Raw genomic sequence first — 19,226 nt, forward strand, 5'->3', positions numbered from 1 at the left:
CTTTGGTATGCTGTCTACTTTTCCAAGGCATTTGGTGGGGGGGGGGGGGGGGGGGAGGGGGATGGAACAATGAAGGGAAGGGAGATTTGTGTAGATGAAAGGCAGGTCAATGATATACATTGTCACCATCCCTTCAATCTTGACCTTTCATGACATTACCTAATTCCCTTTTGAAGCCCCCTGTGAGTCTGCTTCTAGTGTTCTTTCACTGAGTATATTCCCGAACATGGCTCTGGGCCTGTACTTGCTGAAATTTAGAAGCGTGAGGGGGGAAATCTCATTAAATATATAAATATTGAAAGGGGTGGATAGAGAGGATGTAGAGAAAATGTTTCCGGTAGTGGGACAGTCTGGGTTTAGGGGACACAGCCTCAGAATAAAAGGATATCCCACAGAACAGAGATGGGGAGGATTTGGTGAATCTGTCGAAGTCATTGCACAAATGCCTCACGATGCCAAGTCATTTTTAAAAGTGAAAGTTGATAGGTTGATGATTAGTCAGTGTTATAAGTCATGGAGAGAAGGCAGGAAAATTATGTGGACAGAATGAAACATCAGCAATGATTTGAAAGGCAGGGCAGTCTCAATTGGTCAAATGGCCTAATTCTGGTCCTACATCTTATGGTCAAAAGAACATCTCCATTAAACAGAAAATATCTTCCTCCAATCACATTTTGGTTAATTAACAGGAAAACAATGTTGGAAATTAGGACTGTTCGGTAAGTTTTTTTTCTCTGTAAGCGGCATAAACAGTAAATTAACAGGATCTCTGAATGTAAGAGGAGTGCATGAGAAATGTTTAGGTGGGGTCAAATTATTAAAAGCAGATGGGTCTTTTTGAGCATTCATTTTAATGCTTTTGTAATCTCTGCCAAAAGGATAAGTATGGCATGGCTTTGAAATGTGATTTTTAACTTAAATCGGTGTCTTGTAGATCCAGGAAGTACAATAAAAATTTCACAAGCTTTATCAAAAGAAAAAAAAAATGGAAAGGAATGTACTCCCCACAGAGCCGTGGATCCATGGAATAGATTCTCATGAAAATGAAGTAATATCTTGCCAGTCAATTCCTTTAGAAAGACGGAAGTGGCTCTTAGGTCATGAAGAGAATTATAGCCATGCTCCAAAGAATAGATGAAGAAATAAAATAGTGCATGTGGCAATTTGGTTGGAGTCCTGCTTTCAACAAAGAAATGGCTCTGGCAGAGCAGTTATCTGGGATTGAATAATAATGTTCATTATAGTCTCAGAATAATAGTGCAGGATTTCTACTCAAGATTTTCATTTTGTAGAAGACTTTCTGTGATGATTTGCTGGTGTGATTTGCCTTGAGATGAAAGTGAAATCAAGCATAATGCTTGTATTGCACTGTCCAAGGTCTGAAGATCATTGCCAACTGGAATTTTCACTTTCCATCTATTTTTATTTGTGAAATGTAACCCTGCATTTATAAACCATTGTTCATAACCTTACAGAACCCAGTGCATTACAACCTCTAGCTAAATCTAAAAACAGGATTATCTATTGCTCAACGCAAAATAAGGAGTACCTCAGTATTTTATCGGAAGTTTGATTTTTCTAGTACCTGTACTTGGGATGAGATGAAAAGTAAAAATGACAGGCCTTTCCTGTGAGGTATTTTGAAGCCAATCAGTGTTAGAAAACAACAACCAATGATTAAAGAGTTTGTATACAGCAAGGTTCCACAAACATCAGATGGCATAAATGACTCCAAGAAATCTGTTTCAGGTATTGGTATACTGACCAGGACACTGGGGACTACTTTAAAAGAGATCCATGAATCCTTGTACTTGGACAATACAGGCCAGATGGGGCCTCGGTTTCATGTCTCATCTGAAGGCCGGTATCTCTGAGAGTGTAGCAGTCACGAAGCACAGCACTGAAGTGTCAGTCTGGCCTGGATCATTTCTCTCAGGCCCCCAGTGTCTCAGCTTGCCTTGCCTGCAACCAATTACATAGCAGCAGATGGTCAGGAGCAGGTGTTCAACTTGAGAATGTGGGCTCCAAGATGGAGAGATGAAGGATGAAAAAGACAGGAAGACTGAGAATCAAAGGGAGAGAAAACTGAGGTTGTGTTGCTTAGGAGCAGCATGGCTCCCTTTCAGTTTGTAGTTTTTTTTTTAATTAAATTTCCGATTGAAATTGATCCAAAAACAATAATTTGGACTGAAAATTCTCTTTTTTTGTTTACCCAAGCTCATCTGACAAATCGGGTCGATTAATGAGGCTTCCACTGTATTTATTAGCATCTCAATTAATTGTTTTAAAAAAGTCTTTTTCATCAACAGCATCTTCCAATCTAAAACAGTTCCTCTCTCTCCCAATATTTTTATTCAGGCGCCTGCCTGTTTTTGCTTCTACCTGATGAAGGACCCAGGCCTGAATCATTGGTCAGCCCATGCTTCCTATAGATGCTGCGTGACCTGCTGAGTTTCTTCAGCGCATTTGCGTACAGTGCTCAGCCTCAGCATCTGCAGACTTCCTGTTTAAGTGAAGAGCCTGTTTTGTTTTTGAAGCAGCAATGTTAGACCCTGTAATCTTGAACTAGGAATTAGAGACATGAAAGAAGAGTCAATTTAAGGGGAATTCCAAACCAACAGCCCTCAGCTACAAAATAGATAATAAAAAGTTCAGGAAAAATATCTTTAGACTTTTAATCTTTAGATTAAAAGATTTTTCTAGATGATGTATATGCAGTTAGCCACTTGTACATACATTCTTGAAAAGTCCATGAAGGGTAAAAGTGATAGAAAGGTATGGTGATCTGTGAAGTGAAGAACACCAGCAGTTTTCTACTTGCACAAGAGCATTCTTTTTAAAAATGTAAATCACATTAACAATGGGGTGTCAGGTTCCCTTGTTTGGATTCCAGTAAAACAGGTGGACTGGCAGCTATTGTTACCTGTCATTTATCTCTGCAACTGAAACATGTATCTAGGTTTGCAATAGCTATTTTGACAAAGTAGTTCAGTGAAATTAAGAAATCCCAATGAGTTGCCAGGGTTCCACTGTGTGTCTTTGGCATTATCTTTTGGGCAACTTCATTGAAGTAAGCAATAAACTAACTAAATTCCAAATTTCATTTCATACAATTTAAAGAACAAATATGACATTTATCGATATGGCAGCCATATTTGTATCATATAGGAACCCAATTATAACTACAATAATTTAAAAAAAAAATAGATGCTGCTGTAGTATAAATGCAGGTGACTTCCCAAATAGAATTTTTTATGGAGAGTTTACTATCTATATTTATGGAAAAAACTCAAATTTAAAAAAAAAAAGGAACAGTGATTGTGCTTCCATTTATACAATGCCTGGGCTTGAAGAAGTGTTTAGAACTGTTAGAAGGATAAAATGAAGAGATTTTATTGTGGTATATTGTAGATTTATGTTTTGCAATAATGAGATTTTAACTCCAATTATGCTAAGTCTTGACCTCTTGCACTCTCTTTTCCCTATCGCTTCACTTTCTTAAAAAAAAACAAAAATCACCAACTACAGAGAAGGGAGAAAATGACACTGAACATTTTGCTTCACAGGGAGATACCCTGAACCTAGTGCATCAAATAGCCTCATTCTGTGCTACAAAGGTTCAAATTCCATGCATTGTCCAAACTAAGATATTCAGCAGTGCAATGTGGATGTGATCAAGCTGTTTGATTCTTCATTTGGAAGAAGTGTGAAGCCACTGTTGCTCAAAAGAAGGGAAGGTGATTTCTCATTAAAGTCCGTTGGGATTTTCAAACTCCAGTTGTATAAAGTGTTTGACATCGCACTATTTCAAGGTAAGTATTCTGGATGTAATTATTACTGGACAAGGCATTTCAAATATTATTCCTGGAAGTGAGAGCACAGCAGCCAGGGTGTCATGTTTTGCCCTTAAGGTCTGGTGGTTTCGTATATTTTCTATGTTATTCACAGGACAGGTAAGGATATCAGATATCCTTCCCTGAAGGAAATTAATGAGCTGGATGTGTTTTTATAGCAATCCGGTCATTTTGTGGGTTGAAATTAGTTTTATTCAAACTTCAAGCTGTCAAGCTTTATTTATGGAGTCTTATGGCATGGAAACAGACCATTCAGACCACAAAGTCTATACTAACTAATGCCCCCCCCTCCCCATCTTATTAATCGCATCATCCAGCACTTGACTTCTAGCCTCCTCTATATCGGCAATTTAAATACTCTTCTTTTATGCTCTCTGTGACTCTGCTTCTACCACTCTCAAGGAGTGCATTCCTGGGTACTCGCCTTTCTCTAGCTTAAAATGAATCTTCCTTAAATCCCCTCTAAATCACTTACCCCTCACCTTAAGTCAATGATCTCTGAATTTAAATTCCCCGACTGCCATATGACATTTGAGCTCATGTCTCCAGACAATTCCCCGGAACTCTGCTTGTGACTGTACCCCTATTGGAACATGCTAATCCTAATCCATTCTCGGAAAGGAATACACAATCCTTTTGAGGCGTGCTTTTTGCTAATTTAAACTAGCAAGGGTGAAAGAACAATTATATGCTCAGATCAGGAAGGTATTTGATTTGGAGGTGCTGCCTCAGTCTTTCTGGGCAACTGAGCTTATGGGTTTAGTAGGTTCCTATTTCTCCTGAAAAGTAGTCCTAGTAATGACAGATGTCGTTTGCGTGTGCACTCTTTCATGGAATGGAATTTGTCACTGTGTGATAGGAGGTCATTTCAGCCGATGTTTTGTTTTCCCCTTGACCTCTTCCATTAACATAAAGAGTCACATCATCAGGGAAACACAATCATCGCCAAGATTCCAAGTTAGTCATCGGTCCTGATGCCGGGTCTTAAACTGAATGTTTGACAATCTTTTTTCACCACGAATGCTTTTTGACCAGCAAAGTTCTTCTGTCAGTTTGTGGGATTTTTTACTTCAGATCCCAGCATCTGTTGTCTCATATCTGTCCGATTTAAGATCACAAAGTCCTGGAACTTCTGGCCTCCTGTGTGGGAATTCTTTCCCCATTCTGACTGTAATTGTTCAAGAAACTGGTTCAGGACCATCTTCTTAAAGGCTATTACAAAGATTAATAAACACTGCCTAACTGATGCTGCCACTTCTTTCTTTCTTTTCCAATCTTTTTATTATTATTATAATTTATAAACACATACAGTTCAAAGAGATATGAAAAATACATAGTAAATAATGAATTAATACAGAGATATTAAACAATAATATTGCAGAATAAAAATATATCATAAAAAATTTAGATCAGTTTAGAGTATGAACTATCTCTAAAAAAATGATATAATTAATAAAAATATATAAAAAAAGAGAGAAAAAAACCCCAAAAAGGAAGAAAAAACAAATCTGAATTCTTAAAGAGCAAATGAAAAGCACCTCTGGGAAAGACAGGGAACTTAGTTGAGTAGCTTCCATATTGAGGTGATAAATAGGTGGAACAGATCTTCAGAGCATACTATAACATCTCAATCCATTGAAAATCAATTTCAGTCTGTAAGAATTGGTTGATGAATTCCACCACACTAACTACCAGGGAGTGACGATTATATAATAGCCACAATCAGCTATGGGATGCCCTTTGCTGAGCTACCTTTGTGCGCGTTCTGTTTATCTCCTATATGAAAGGAGTTCGTTAAACCTCCAGTTGAAACCTCTTTTATCAGAAAAGTCTAGCTTTAGAACAGCACTGTCGTTTTCAAGTTAGGACCACATTACCACCAGGGAATGGTCAATAATGACTATGAATCACTGCTCCCATTCCTTATCGTCATGGGGTCAAAGGATTTGTTTTCCAGCTCTGGTCATGGTCTGTGTTAACCACTGAGCAGTAAGACTGTGGTCAATCCCATGAAGCATATTGCAGAAGTGGATCATATCCATGCTGGATCTTTGTGCTTCTCTCATTTAATCATCATATTACCTCCTTTCTACTACCATTTGCAATGTTGCCCTCTGTCATCGAGGCTTTAAGTTCTCATTTTGTCTCCTATTTCTCAACTGCTCTCTCCAAGTTCTAGATTCAAGATTCTGCAATAATCATTGATAATTCTTTGGGTCCTACCTTGAATATTTTGTTATATGGCTTGTACAGTAATACAGTCCGAATACATCTTGCCATATGTTGTCTTGATAAAGGCATAATGTTAATATATGTTGTTGTTTATGGGCCAGTCACATGGAAATCATTGTTGATTCTGAAAGGAGAGTTTAATTTTGCTGGTTCTATTTATAAAAAGGAATTAATTTAACGTAGTGAAATACAAAGGTTACATAGGCTGGATTCTTGACAAAGAATTACTGGAGGCCTTCAAGTTCATGTTATTATCATCTGACTGTGCATTTTCAACCCAACAAAACAGGGTTTCTCCAGACTACGAAGCACTTGCATACAAAAACATGGTACATAATAATCAACATATAAGCATAAAAATATAATTTTAAATAAATATATATAAATATTTTGGATTAGTTACTCAGTTTCAAGATACTGTTCATCAATCTCATAGCATGAGGGAACAAGCTATTTCCCAACCTGACAGTCCTGATTTTGATGCTCCTGTACCACCTCCTTGATGGTGGTTTGTCAAAGATATGGTGTGCTCGATGGAAAGGGTCCTTTATAAATCTTGGAGCTCTGTTTAAGAAACACTTCCTATAAATGTTGTCAATAGAGGAAAGGGAGACCCCATTGATTTTCTCAGCCATGTGCATTTACCACACCACACAATGATACAGCCAGACAGGACATTTTCAGTTGTGCTCATGTAAATAATTGTTAAGATGGAGGCGGGTAGCCTTGCTCTCCTCAACCTCCTGAGAAAGTGTAGGCTCTGCTGTGCTTTCATGAGTAACAAAAACAATTGTAGATCCAGGATAAGTCATCCTTAATATGTCCACCTAGGAATGTTGTGCTCTGCATTTTCTCCAAGATGGAATCACTGATGCCTAATGGAGAATTGTCGACCTTTGTCTCCCTGAAGACCACAATTTTCTCCTTTGTCTTGTCCATTTTGAAACAATATATAATGTTATTCTCACACCATTTTATGAGCCATGCAGTTCTTCTTTGTAATCTCACTCATTGTTGCTGATGAGACCAACTTCTGATGTATCATCTGCAAACTTGATGAATCTGTTTGAACTGAATCTGGCAGTGTAGTCATGAGTCTGCAGCATGAACAGTAGCTGGGCTGAGCACACAGTCCAGTCCACCAGTGCTCAGTGTGATGGGAATAGTGGTTTCACTACCAACCTAGACTGAAAGTGTTTTTTCAATCAACAAGTCCAGAATCCAGTTGCAGAGTGGGCTATTGTGTCCTAGCGAAGACAGTTTATCTACCAGCCTCTGAGGTATGATCATGTTGAACATGGATCTGAAGACAATGAACAATAGTCTGACATATTTATGTGCCATAAATAGCATCTTTCTCTAGATCAATACGGAGTGAAGGGTGACCAGTGTGGGTACAGGTCTATCATTGCTGGTAGGTGCCATTAATGTGTTTTGTTACCAGTGGATAATGGTCATTTAGCCCAGTTATCATCACTCTATTGGACATTGGGATGATGGCGGCTGCCTTGAAACCTGAGGGATAGTGGATTGTTGCAGTGAGATGTTGAAGATATCCATTAAGACTGCTCTTAGCTGGGCTGCACAATCTTTGAGTACCTGACCAGGTATGTTGCCTGGTTCTGATCCTTGGCTTGGGTCAGCCAAGATCCATGACTAGAAATGGTCAGTTTCAAGACAAAACCTTTTATCCTGACAATTCTTTGTGATTTCACATGGAGTTGGGCAGTAGATTGTGAAATAAATATGGGAGGGATTGTTTCAGTGACTGAACCAGAACTCCTCTGTGAATTAGTGACCTTTTCCTTGAGAAAGATAATCAAATTATACAGAAAATTACTTTCTTCTTTTGGATCACACATTGACTTGAGAGTAATTAGGTGCAAATGGATTCCTTCCACTCATTCTGATTCACTGACGTTGGCATAGAGGGTCACTCAAATGGTGGCATTGATGATAATAGAGGGCTAGGAGATTGACAGATCATGTGATGAGAGTGAGACCACAGTGGAGGTCAGCTCCTCTTGCATATGGCCAAGCTGCCTGTGTAATATTTCCACCCATGCATCCCTGTGCCAGGCAAGCAGTGGCTAGAGGCAATAAGCTGCCAGGAAACAATAAAACAACAGAAGGCCCCTCAATTTGAAGTGAATTTGAATTGTGGCTAATTTACTCCTCCAAAAATCAGATCCGTCTCCAAGGCCTTAGGCTTTTCTGTTAATAAATCTTATTGCTGAGGAGCTGTGCAGTCAGGATTAAAAGCTCATTTCCTAATGGACTGACTAACTTTCTTCAACCAATACGTTGATCTTGGGCTGCTTCCCTAAGCAACGATGCAAAATGTTATAGATTTTCATCAATATGAATAATATATATAGCTCCGTTTAACCATACATTTAAGGAGTGATTTATGCCACAGCCATTCAATTTAAAAACATCTGTTAGGCGTAATTGTCTGTGATTAGGATCTTCCATCATTATTTATTTAGTATTGGGTCACTTTGTGCTGCAAGAGCTCCCTTGCTTTGGGTGACATTTTGAAAAAGGGAAAGGAGACTGCATCCTGGAAGGGGAGAAAAGTTGGGTTTTGGTCAAAGTTCAGATTTATTGTCAGAGTACATATGTGAAATCACATGTAACCCTGAGATTATTTTTCTTGTAGGCAGGTAGAAATTCTGCTCATCAGTTATTGAAAACTGTACTCAAGAAAAAAAAGATACACATAAAAAAGAGAGAAATGTAAAAAAAAGAAATGTAAACAAACTGTGCAATACAAAAAAAAAAGAAATATTCAGTAATGAATAATGTGCAAAGTAAGTGTCCTTAAATGAGTCTCTGTTTATGTCTGTTGTTGAGGACTCTGATGGTGAAGGGGTAGCAACTCTTCCTGAACCTGGTGGTAGAAGTCTTGTGGCACCTATACCTCTTCTCTGTTGATAGCAGTGAGAGCAGATCATGTCCTGGGTTGTATGAATCCTGGTTGTTTGATGCTGCTCTCCCACAGCAGCATTCCAAGTCATTGTTCTCGATGGTGGGGAGAGTTTTGCCTGTGATGTACTGGGCTGTGTCCACTACTCTTTATAGGCCTTTCATCTTAGAGATATTGGTGTCCCCATAAAATCCATGATGCAGCTGGTTAGCACACTTTCCACTCCACATCTGCATAAGTTTGCCAAGATTTCTGATGTCATACTGAAACTCCTGAGGAAGTAGAGGTGCAAATATGCTTTCTTCACAATAACATTAGTATATTGGGTCCAGGAAAGGTACATAGGAGCATGATTCATGACAATTAGTCCTAGTTTGATCTTACTCCTTGAGTTCAGTGTACAATGACACAGAATACCCAGAAGATCTCTGGAGTTATTGGCATCGAAACATAGACTAATTGCATTCTGACTGAGCAGTGGAAGAAACTGAAAGGGCCGACTCACTCGGGCCCAGGCATTTATTCACAAGTACACTACCATTACGCAATGTTAGACTCTTGCACATGGACATTCTTCTTTCATTAGTCAATAATGATATTGGCTACACTGTACTGCTTTTCTGAAATTTGGTTCCATCAAAGTGAATTTTGTAATTGGGGTGATATGTCTATTTGGGGGAAGCCATGCCTTCGGTTCCCCCAAATGAATCAAGGAAGAATCTTTCCCCATCTCCTCACAGCAAAGGGCTATTTCATAAATCCAAAGGGTTTCTATAAGTACATTAAAAGTAAAAGATTAGTGAGAGATAAAATTGGACCCCTTGTAGATAGCAAGGGTAGGCTGAGTGAGAAGTCAGAGGAAATGGGGGAAATTTTGAATGATTTCTTTGCCTCGGTATTCACTAGGGACAAAAATGTTGAAGTAAAGAAAAATAGTGGGGAGGTCATGTAGCATATAAGGATAACCAAGGAGGTAGTGAAGGCTGAGTTAAAAAAGATAAAGGTGGATAAATCTCCCGGACCGGACAAAGTATTCCCTAGGACACTCAGGGAGGCTAGTGGACAGTTGGTGGGGCCATTAACAGAGATATTTAGGATGTCACTGGCCACGGGGGTGGTGCCAAATGTTTGGAGGGTGGCGCATGTGGTTCCTCTGTTTAAGAAAGGGTCCAAATGCAAACCTGGGAATTATAGGCCTGTAAGTCTGACGTTTGTGGTGGGCAAGTTGATGGAAAGTGTTCTGAGGGATGCTATTTACAAATTTTTGGAGGTACAGGGATTGATAGGGAGTAATCAGCATGGTTTTGTCAGGGGTAGATCATGCTTGACAAACCTGATTGAGTTTTTCGAGGGGGTTACAAAAAAGGTTGATGAAGGGAAAGCTGTGGATGTTGTCTGTTTGGACTTTAGTCAAGCTTTTGACAAAGTTCCCCACAGGAGGTTAGGAAAAAAGGTGGAGGCTTTAGGTATAAATAAAGAGGTAGTGAAATGGATTCAGCAGTGCTTGGATGGGAGGTGTCAGAGAGTAGTGGTAGAAAATTGTTTGTCCAATTGGAGGCCGGTGACTAGTGGAGTTCCTCAGGGTTCGGTCCTGGGTCCACTATTATTTGTTATATATATTAACGATCTGGAAGTAGGGGTGGAGATTGGGTAAGCAAGTTTGTGGATGATACAAAGATTGGTGGTGTTGTGGACAGTGAGGAAGATTACCGTAGATTAAAAGGTGATTTAGGAAGGCTGGAGGTGTGGGCTGAGAAATGGCTGATGGAATTTAATACAGATAAATGTGAGGTGCTACATTTTGGAAAGGCAAATTTAAATAGGTCATATACATTGAATTGTAGACAATTGAGGAGTGCAGAGCAACAAAGGGATTTAGGAGTTACGGTAAATAGTACCCTCAAGGCTAATACTCAGGTAGATGGTGTGGTGAAGAAGGCATTTGGAATGTTGGCCTTCATAAATCGGAGTATTGAATTCAAGAGTAGGGAGGTTATGATGAAATTGTACAAGGCATTGGTGAGGCCAAATTTGGAGTACTGTGTACAGTTTTAGTTACCAAATTATAGGAAAGATATAAACAAAATAGAGAGAATGCAGAGAAGGTTCATGAGTATGTTGACAGGATTTCAGGGTCTGAGTTACAGGGAAAGGTTGTGCAGACTGGGGCTTTTTTCTCTGGAGCGTGGAAGATTGAGAGGGGACTTGAGAGAGGTGTTTAAGATTTTAAAAGGGACAGACAGAGTAAATGTGAATAAGCTTTTTCAATTAAGAAAGGGGGAGATTCAAACTAGAGGACATGGTTTAAGATTGAAGGGGGAAAATTATAAGGGGAACATGAGGGGAAATTTCTTTACGCAGAGGGTGGTGGGGATGTGGAATGAGCTTCCGGCAGACATGGTCGAGGTGGGATCATTGGTTACATTTAAGGAAAGACTGGATCGTTACATGGATAGGAGGGGACTAGAGGGGTATGGACCGGGTGCTCGTCAGTGGGACTAGGAGGGTGGGGATTTGCTACGGCATGGACTAGTAGGGCCGAACTGGCCTGTTCTGTGCTTATATGGTTATATTTGGGTTGGCCTTTCCTCGGGTCGAAGCACAATCTTACTTCCAGTTGTTAAATTGGATTTAATTGATTGGATCTTTCTCAGATGACAAAGGTGTGGATCATATGGCTGCTCCACAGACATCCATAAGCCTTCATCCCTATCCCTCTTGATGTTTAAGTGAGGACTGTATTTTGAACCCTCCTCTATGTTAGAAAACAATCTTGCAGTCAGTGTAACTAGTCTGTGCAGTAGGAGAAATGGAAGAAATCACTCTTTAATTTTGTTTTGATTCACTCTTATTTTCTTCTCCTCTGACAAAGCTACGAGGCCATTTCCCATACTGGAGGCACATTGAAGATCGTAACAACAGGAATTTAGCCTCAAAACCCCAACATGACATTGGATTGAACTCCTTAGTAATTCTATTTGTCAAAAATACATCAAACTCACATATGATCCAGCATCAATTTCATGCTCTGGTCTGTTCCTGCCTCAGTATGGGGAGTAAGAAGGAATGTAATCAGAATGTTGGTGCAAAGTAATGACTGGAGTAAGTACTTTATTGTACTTTCATGTAAATGTTCTTCCAATAACGCATGATGAAAGATTACTCAGTAATTTTTTTAAAAAGGTCTATATGGATGGGGTGGGGGGGGGGGGAAGATGCTATCCTCAATTTCAGTAGGTCTTCCCTCAAAAGCCAGCCTCTCCGGTAACACCACACTCTGCCTATATTATAGGCTCATTTTGGATATGGCTTTTGAGCTCATGACTTTCTAACTCAAAAATCAGTGCACTATCTCCTGAACCAAAGTGGGATTTAAATTTGGAATAAATACAGAGCGAACATTTTGTTTTTTACTCTGGGAGAATTGCTATTCCGACCAGCAGTAGCTGTGTATTTTCATTCTTTTTCTGCACTTTAAATATGGCAGTCTCATCATAAATTCTTATCATCATTTCAGCTTGGCATGCATATTTAGGAAAAATGTGCCTCATTTGACACAGGCTTTTAAACCATTTATTCTCAAAGCCTTGGCTGATGACTGATATGCAGTGTTTGAGCCAGCTGCATTGTAATAAGTGATAGGACACACCTGGGAGCTTCCGTTGCACTAGCTATTCTGGGGATTGGGGGGAGGGGACGGGACTGAATCAACCTTCCAATGTACAAGCATTGGGTACTCTGGGACTGGCTCTTGTAGTACCAGTGGCTTTGATGGAACTGCAATAGACAAATCACCTGGTGATGGTAAAGCAGGAGGTCTACCTTGGGGCCAGAGAGAGGTACACTATCATTAGGCCAGTCATGGATGGATGGTATTGTCAATTCCCTGGAAATGTGTTATCCTCTTTCCAACACCCCTGCTCTACACACTTCCATCATCATTGTTCCACTAATATAGCAATTCTCACACTGAATGCTGATTACAAATTGGCTTCCCCTTGCAAATGGGAAGAAAATGAGTACCAATTCCCAGTTAAGCACAAGAATTAACTCAACATGGACAATTACATTGCTGAACATTTCCTTGCTTCTAAAGAGTACCTTACATTTACACTGGATGTGCACTGTCTTCAGAATATCCTAAAATAATTTAATGATCAATCAATTGTTTTTAACTGGTTTAGCCACTGCCGACAAGAAAGATACAAGCCAACTTTACTCAAAGCACGCTCCCACAAACAGAAGGGTGATATGACCAGATAATCTGTCCTCCTGACAATGATTGGAGGATAAATAGTGGGCTGGACTCGCTATATTCCAGTGGTTGTTTTTCCAAATAACATCATAGGATGCAAAAGTGCTCTGTGGTTAATTCTTCTTTGGCTTGGCTTCGCAGACAAAGATTTATGGAGGGGGTAAAAGTCCACGTCAGCTGCAGGCTCGTTTGTGGCTGACAAGTCCGATGCGGGACAGGCAGACACGGTTGCAGGGGAAAATTGGTGGGTTGAGGATGGGTGTTGGGTTTTTCCTCCTTTATCTTTTGTCAGTGAGGTGGGCTCTGCGGTCTTCTTCAAAGGAGGTTGCTGCCCGCCGAACTGTGAGGCGCCAAGATGCAGGGTTTGAGGCGAGATCAGCCCACTGGCGGTGGTCAATGGGGCAGGCACCAAGAGATTTCTTTAGGCAGTCCTTGTACCTTTTCTTTGGTGCACCTCTGTCACGGTGGCCAGTGGAGAGCTCGCCATATAACACGATCTTGGGAAGGCGATGGTCCTCCATTCTGGAGACGTGACGCACCCAGCGCAGCTGGATCTTCAGCAGCATGGACTCGATGCTGTCGTACTTCGACGTTAGGGATGAAAGCGCTCCAATGAATGTTGTGGATGGAGCGGAGACAACGCTGGTGGAAGCGTTCTAGGAGCCGTAGGTGATGCCGGTAGAGGACCCATGATTCGGAGCCGAACAGGAGTGTGGGTATGACAACGGCTCTGTATACGCTTATCTTTGTGAGGTTTTAAGGGATTACTTAAGGTAGTATATGAGTGGGGAGGGGGAGGGGAAAGGGTTGAGAACCACTGCTCTATTCCTTTTCTTCAAACAATTCCATATATTCTTTGGAATTCACCCAAGAGGACTTTGATGCAAGCAGTAGCACCCCCAGCAGTTTTGCTCTCTGTCTTTTCTGCACTGGAATGTGGACATGATGTTTGACCTTCAGCATCTGGTACAGAAGGCATGAATCTCATTCATATGTGCTGCATCTACTTTACCTCGGGATGTCCTAAAGAAACAGACGAAACAACACCCACATACATAGATGTACCTCCTGTGCTGCGAGCAAAAGAACTGTTCATGGAGAAAGCATTGTGTTTGAGTTGCCATCAATCGTATTCCTGACCATTCTGGTCCATTCATGTTGTGACAAGGTGGTTTAGCCTTTTCCCCCCCTACAGAGAAACTAACTTTGATTTCCCGCGTGCCTCAGTTCCTGCTCTGGACAGTTGATGAAAAGCTAGCAGGTTCTGCTTATGGTGACGTGCTGGAAAAGAAGTCAGATGGCTGTTGGATTCCAATTCTGCCATCATTTGAGAAGATGAACTCAACCTACACCTCAGGTGGATATCAAGGATTCCACTATGCTGTTTGAAAAAAAGCAGGGAAAGATTTTTCCACGGCCATTAATTCTTCCCAAACCAACTAATAAAAAAAAGTTAAGTAACCAGGTCTCTTTATGAGATCACATGAAATTAGGTCTATTTTCTAATGCTAAAGGATGCATTTAATTGACTGCAAAGTGTTTGAAACATCCTGAAGTTAAGAAAGGTTCAATTTAAATGCAAGCTCTCCCTGTACAAGAACAATTTATTGAAGATTTCCACTGCTGCAAAGCAAACTGAGGGGTTCTGGCTTGAGGGTGGATAATCAAAATACTCTTTAGTCCCAAGTATGAAATTAAATTAAATTAATAAAATCTTTGATCAGTTTGTTGAGATGATTGATAAGTTTTCTAACCATCACCCCCTGGACTTCAGAATGGGGTCATTCTTTCTATTCCAGCTGTGAAGATGCATTGTGCATCAAAAACTTGCAGTGACCATGGGGAGGGAGAAAGCAAAGATCTTCGTTTCCATTTCCATTCAGTGGGAGCTGACAGCCAGCAAATTCCCTGCAGCAAGTCACACCTGTAATACCACCAGCAGAGATGGCAGGAAGTTTAATAAAGCCTTATCTATCACAGATTCACAGGTCAATTCCCTTTGGTATAGTTTACAGAAGCAGTTGAATGAAGTGCATCAAAAGTTGGCAATGTCTGTCTGTAAGATAGATATTTATACAGGGGTTGATTGATTCAGCCAGAGGCATGAATGTGGAGATGCTTCATTATGTAGAGGCTGTGGCTTCACTCCTAAGGTGAGCAGACAATATGAAGCTATGAGATAGAGAAAAACAGATACATTTTTTACACAGCCTCTGTATTCCAGGAAATTATTCCAAAAAGGGACTCATTCCCATTCTAACATTTTACATCCTTGATCCCAAGTTATTTTCAAGGATAGCCTACAGTCTAACCTGAACTGCAGATGTTCAGCCTCCCTAAGTACCGCACTTCAGGTATTTTGTCTAAACTGGTGGTATAATAGGGATATTTGGAGTTTTGGTCATTCCTGCGTGAACGGCCACTCCCAGAAGGTAGGGAAACACTTCAGAACAGAAAAATCACCTAAGTTCTATGTAAAATAAAACATAACAGACAGTATCAGACTGGCACACAAAAGCAGAACTCCTATTGATGAATGAAATTACAAAATATGTCCTGGTTCCTAGGGTGTAAAGAGATATTCTTTGTCTCCACTCATCCAGACTTTGACATAAAAATCCCCTACTTCGCTCCCATCTGAACTCTAGTTTGAGAGTTGCGCGCAGAAAGCAACCCCTCAAACCATGATCTCTTCATATAAATTGCACTAAGTATAGATCTTCTGGTTCCCAGAGATCATCTCCCATCCATAACATGGTCACTTTGTCAACTACTCAGGAATAAGCTATCAAAGAGATGGTTTTGTGAACAGGAACCTTCCCATTATCCTGTTTCTTGGAATCAAATAAAAACCTCACAATTCTTGAAGCAAGAATTCCTTTGAACAGCTCATCAAGAAAGGGACAGAGGTCCAATGAAGCAAAATATAGTATTTTGAAAGACAGCCATAATGAAGGCTCATGATACGGCCATCTGAAAGAGAAGGGCCACTCTCATACAGGGGGACCCAACGTTTTGTAGGCTCTAATTAGAAGAAATTTTCAAAACAATATTTTCACTTGTCACCCCAAAAATCGGGGTATTTTTCATTTTAAGTACAATAAACCACCTTGAAGCCACCTTCAAGAAAAAAAGCATGTGCATGAACTTACATGGGACGAAGGTGTAAAATCTAATTTTACAATTCCCAATTTTTCTTATGTTAATAATACAGCATAACAGAAGCTCCTTCAGGCCTATGTCACCCAATTACACCCTATTAATACCAACCCCACATGTTTTAGATATGGAAAATATTTATTGCTGCTTTCTGTTTTCACTGTGATGCCATTGTGAACCACAGACATAACCTGAATGGCTCGACACACCCTTCAGAAAGCAGGCATAATTGTGTGGTTTGGAGTTGCATGGAACCCAGTCACAAGGATGACAGGAGTTCTTTTCAAACAGATATTAGGGAACCATATTCTGACAAATTTTCAGCTTCAGGAGAACTGTTGCTGTTGGTGTCCCAGCTTTTTATTTTGTTGAACCTTAATTCTATATTTGCAAATTCCCATAAATAAATTTGATCTTAAAACTCTTTAGGTTATCTGTGCTGATGTTCTCATTACTATCAGACCACCTGGAAAATAGCAGCTGGTGTGCTTTGTGCAAAATAGCTTACATTGCATTAAAAAGTATTTCTTTGAATTTGTCCAAATGATCCCCAGTGAAATTTTACATGATTACATTCCAATGTGCATTTCTAGTCAGTTTACTTTAGCTACTTCCATAATTTGTTTTATTTCCCTTGTTCCCCCAGGACTACATTTGTTCATTTCTTAAAGATATGGCTCTGAAGCATCAGGCACAAAAGTCACTCTTCTCTGACCTACTTTTAAGATGCTGCTTTCAAGACCCAGCTGGTTGTACGGGGCGAGAAACATGATTTATTTTATTAATTTGGTGCTTTAAGCAGAGAGTTAGGGTATCCATGTGGCAAATTGATGCACTATTTATAGACAGAGCCCACTGTGTATACAGCTCCATCTTCCACAGCTTGCTGTTCTCAATGGTGGCAGCTACAGTTATTGCTGGGGGTTGCGTGATTTGCCAAAAGAATAATAATAGATGCTGCCAGGGTCTACACTGATGATGATCCCCAAGTGCCCATTTTTATGATATGTCCTGTCTTTTAAATTTTTTTTTGTTTTCTCTCATTGTTTTTTGTCTGTTCTGTCTCTATTTGTCTCCATGTCTGACTGGGTCTGTCTGTCTGTCTCAATAGGCACTTTTATACAGCCATTAAAAGACAGGAATTAACTGCCTTTTAACCGCTTCACCTACCTATAAATGCAATGAAGGTGGGATTCCATGACTGATACCACCAAGGTAGGTAGTATCAGAGCCGATGGCAACGGCTTTTGTCTAAATGGGTTACCAGGCTTGCCAGGTCCAGGATGGTTGAAGGCTGTGACGTATTGATGACATTGAATGCGTGCAACTTACCAGCGGGAGATTCAAACTTGAACCCAGTACCAACGAAGTCTCGTATGTCGTTCATCACACAGGACACTGACGCTGACCTGCTACAGGTCCCATTTCCTTTTGCTCTGGGATGCTGGCTTGCTTATGTAAAAGGTCGCACTGACTCGGCATTTCTTGGTTCGGTGTGAATGACCTGAGCTGGCTTTAAACACAGTCATTCGCATACCAATTAAATGGGGTTTCTGTTTAAAAAGGCATAATGTTGCCCATCTCTCTTCTACTGTATCATTTTGTTTGCTTCTCTCTCAAGATAACTTTCTCCCTTTCTCTTTTTATCCATGTCTCTGTGTATTACCCCTTTTGCACAGAGATCCCACTACAAAGTGTAAGTGACCCATACTTAATGCCAGGTCGGGACAGATTGGAGCATTCATACTGAACCAAGAAAAGTCGGTTCAGTGTGACCTTTTGCACAGCAACCCAGCATCCTGGGTCAAAAGGAGGTGAGACCTACAGCATTACAGTGCCAGTGTCCCGGGAAGGTGGGTAAGCCTTTTACCCTGGAGCCAATGCATTTCACATCGGTTTTGATACTACCCACTTTGCCGAGTAGGTACCAGGATGAAAATGACCCCCCACCATCCCATGTCCATCATGTAACAGTAAAAAGGCAGTTAATTACCATCTTTCAAGGGCAGTGGAAAAGGGCCTTCTTCTGACTTTCCATCTCTCTCCTATTCTTTGCTTGTCTAGCTCTAACTTTCTGTCTCTCGCTCTCTGTCTGACCTTGTATGACTGCCTTTCTATCTGTCTTTCTCACTTTCAGTCTCTCTCTCCCTAACTTTGTATGTCTGTTTCTGTCTGTCTGAATCAACCTGATATTATCTCTTTCTCTTTCATTCTAATACCTTTTCTTTCTCTCTCCCTCGTTCCCTGCCCCTCTTGTCTGTCTCTCACTGTCACATTCTATATATTTATATATCATCCCAACAGTACAATATTAATTGCATTCACATTGTCATTCTCGGCTCCACTTTTCTTTGCCCTTTCCATATCAGTAAACTTGCCAGTCACTCGGAGGTTAATTAGTAAACTGAGACAGGATTGGAGTCTCTGGAACACTGGAGTGGATTAAGAGTGCTTCCTTCAGAACTGTTAGTCCTTCAGGGATTGTTCACCCTAGACCTTGCCCGACAGCAGCTCATTTCCAGACCTAAAGCTTTGCGAAAACAAATTAGAAAAATAGTAAAGTCAGGCAGCCAGTCAGTTGTGAAAGATCAGAACTCCTCTCTGTCTACCTGTTAGCTTGTTTCAAACCATTCTCATCTCTTTACCATGGGTAATGAAGCATGATTTTAGGATGAAATCTGATCTCCAGGAGTATGTGAGTGAAATTACCGGAGGAAACCCCATTCCCCTGGGATGCACGCAGCGTCTGCCAGTTTCACCAACCTTGCTTTACCCCATCACATCCAGCTCCTGTGCA

The 19,226-nt window shown here is 40.5% G+C and overlaps 1 protein-coding gene across 2 annotated transcripts in view; it reads left to right on the forward strand.

Moving 5' to 3' along the window:
• The window catches only part of nrg1 (neuregulin 1), a 199,922-nt gene that overhangs the window by 53,175 nt on the left and 127,521 nt on the right, over positions 1 to 19,226 (forward strand). The gene's annotated exons all lie outside the window — the stretch shown is intronic.

Source organism: Narcine bancroftii, chromosome 3 (assembly GCF_036971445.1).
Source record: "Narcine bancroftii isolate sNarBan1 chromosome 3, sNarBan1.hap1, whole genome shotgun sequence".
In the NCBI taxonomy this organism is placed as follows: domain Eukaryota; kingdom Metazoa; phylum Chordata; class Chondrichthyes; order Torpediniformes; family Narcinidae; genus Narcine; species Narcine bancroftii.